We start from the raw sequence: 2,818 nt of genomic DNA on the forward strand, positions 1-2,818 counted from the left end.
TCCTTACCCATTGCGTTCCAAAGGGCACTACAGTAACAGGTGCATCCTACGAAAATGTTTTGAGGAACAAATTCCTTCCTGCACTGCAACAAAAACGTCTGGGAAGGGCTGCGCGTGTGCTGTTTCACCAAGACAATGCACCCGCACATCGAATTAACGTTACGCAACAGTTTCTTCGTGATAACAACTTTGAAGTGATTCCTCATGCTCCCTACTCACCAGACCTGGCTCCTAGTGACTTTTGGCTTTTTCCAACAATGAAAGACACTCTCCGTGGCCGCACATTCACCAGCCGTGCTGCTATTGCCTCAGCGATTTTCCAGTGGTCAAAACAGACTCCTAAAGAAGCCTTCGCCGCTGCCATGGAATCATGGCGTCAGCGTTGTGAAAAATGTGTACGTCTGCAGGGCGATTACGTCGAGAAGTAACGCCAATTTCATCGATTTCGGGTGAGTAGTTAATTAGAAAAAAAATCGGAGGCCTTAGAACTTGAATGCACCTCGTAGAAGTATATCAGCGGCAGACTCATAAACGAACTTCCTAAAGACTGCAAGTTTCAAATCAGACGTGATCCTGTTAACATTAAAACTCAGGAACTTGTACGCTTGTGCCATGTAATTTACGGAGCTACTTTAAATTAAACGGATCATCGTCTCCCGCAAACCAATCCATTCGTGAACCAGCTGGTGAAGAGTGGCCATCACCATCGTTTGCATCCGAGAGGGCTTGCATTTTGTGTTTGCTGCGTGGTACATTCAAGTTCGGTTGAAATTTCTTTTTGTTCCTCCCGCCACTTGCGACTTTTTCCGCAGAAAGCGGCATCGGAGAATCGACACAGGTGTCCTGTGCAGGTTGCCCTGCTACAGCAACTTGAATTTGCGTCTCGCCGGATATTCCTTCCGGAGGCGTTCTATGGTCTTGTTTGCCCACACGTTGGGATTGTTTGGAAACACTCTCGCGGTCAGGTTGTTGACAGAGAAGGCTGAGATCTCGCTCTGTGTTGACACACTCGTCGGCTTGTTTGTTGTCAGTGTCGCGTTGCCTTGATACGAGTTGTGGACCTGCGTACACCCCATCGACGTCACTGTGGACAACGTGCTGAGGTTCACTGTCGGTTTGTTGGAGAACCGACAAGACAGACGTGGACGGTGAGCAAGATCCAACCTGGGGCGTAGCACTAACGTCATCGGGCGAAGAAGTAATAGCATCAACACTTGATTCTTGTATAGCGTTTTGCGAAAGCTCAATGTCGCCTGACGGGTGTTTGATAGCAAGTGTGGCAGGTGTTTCCGGTACTGAGACGCCTTCATTGGAACTACTACTGTCGCACGTTCGACGTCTCTTGGACGCTATCGCAGTGACGGAACGGCTGAGAAGGTTCTGATCCCCGCCCTTCGCAAGAGGAATAGCAGGAAACTCTTCTGCAAAAGGTTTTTCATGTACGGTCACAGTATCAGTGGAAAGGGACGGCTCATTAACTGCTAATTGGATGCCTGTCACTAAATCAGCTAAAGTGAGCCTCTTACGTTGTTGGAAAGTAGGCTTTAGTACGGTCATCCTTTTAGGGCAATTTTACCGTAAATGACCACTTTCATTGCAGATAAAACACGTAGAAGCTTGCCCAAATACGTAACCTGCACCTTATACCAACAAACGAATACATGCGATGGGATATTGACTTTAACTTGCATCTCAAACGATCTGATGCCAGAAAAACATTGCAACTTATGTTGCCTGGACCACTTTTCAAGTCTAATGCTACGCACTCCACCATATTTCGTGAGCACATCTTTTAAGAGACAGTTGTCTACTTTAGAGGGCAGGTTGTAAATACGCACGTTAGAGATCTCGACATCAGCGTTAGTAACTTGGACAGTACTCACAGTGCCGTCGCGATGCCGGAATTCGACGCCGCTGCCATGTTTCTGCAAAAGACGTTCCAGTAAGAGGGGATTCAGGAGTTTCACGAAAAAGCAGTATAAATCCAGGTCGTAGTAGGGAGTGTGAACTTGATCAGTGGTTATACCTATTGTATCGATGATCCATTCATGAACTTCCAGTGAACTTGGCTGAACTGATCGTGTAGCCTTGTCAAACTCGAACTACAGGGTATTTTTCCTTGGAATCGTGGGAACCATCGTGCAAATTAACCCAAATGGGCTAACTGCATACAGAAAATACTTAAAACAATGACACGAATACACGACCACGCACAATCACGTGAAACAGAAAGCACAAATACAACGTAAACAAAGCAATCGACACTGAGCACTCAGAACGTACGATCGCTGCCACGTCTCAAGCGGTAATGCCACACGGCCATGACTGCCCGTAGCGCCAGGTTCTCCCGACGCATGCAACTGCTACCGTTTAAAGCACTGTGGTGTCAGAAAACGGCGTTGTTGCATTCTTTTCCGTAGTGTTTCCACCGCTACTAGACGAATCGCTACCGAAGTATTGAAATTTACGCCCGGACAGGGACTTGAACCCTGGACCCTTAGGTTAAAAGCCTAATGCTCTACCGACTGAGCTATTCGGGCTCACAGGACGTTACCAAACCTTCCACGATGCACAACTATACATTGACTGATGTCCTTTACTGTTGTGCAGTCGCTGCATGGAGCTGTAACTAAAAAAACGTCGCCTGGATGCTGTCTACAAACTTAACGTGCTAAGCTCGTAACAAACTATCGAAGAATGCTGACACATGACGCAAAAGCAAATTGCAGCAGTCGTTACGTCTCATACGTTGGAGCAGAGGATTTACGTGTTTTGTCGACACTCACTGGGCAACTGGAAAATTCACAAGCATTTCGAA

The 2,818-nt window shown here is 47.0% G+C and overlaps 1 non-coding gene across 1 annotated transcript; it reads right to left on the reverse strand.

Annotated features, from left to right (window-relative positions):
* Window positions 1-2,467: 2,467 nt before the first annotated feature.
* On the reverse strand, window positions 2,468-2,540 carry Trnak-uuu. The gene has a single exon. It is a non-coding gene; the product is annotated as a tRNA-Lys (tRNA).
* Between the last annotated feature and the right edge of the window lie 278 nt (window positions 2,541-2,818).

Source organism: Schistocerca piceifrons, chromosome 3 (genome assembly GCF_021461385.2).
Source record: "Schistocerca piceifrons isolate TAMUIC-IGC-003096 chromosome 3, iqSchPice1.1, whole genome shotgun sequence".
NCBI classification, from domain to species: Eukaryota; Metazoa; Arthropoda; class Insecta; order Orthoptera; family Acrididae; genus Schistocerca; species Schistocerca piceifrons.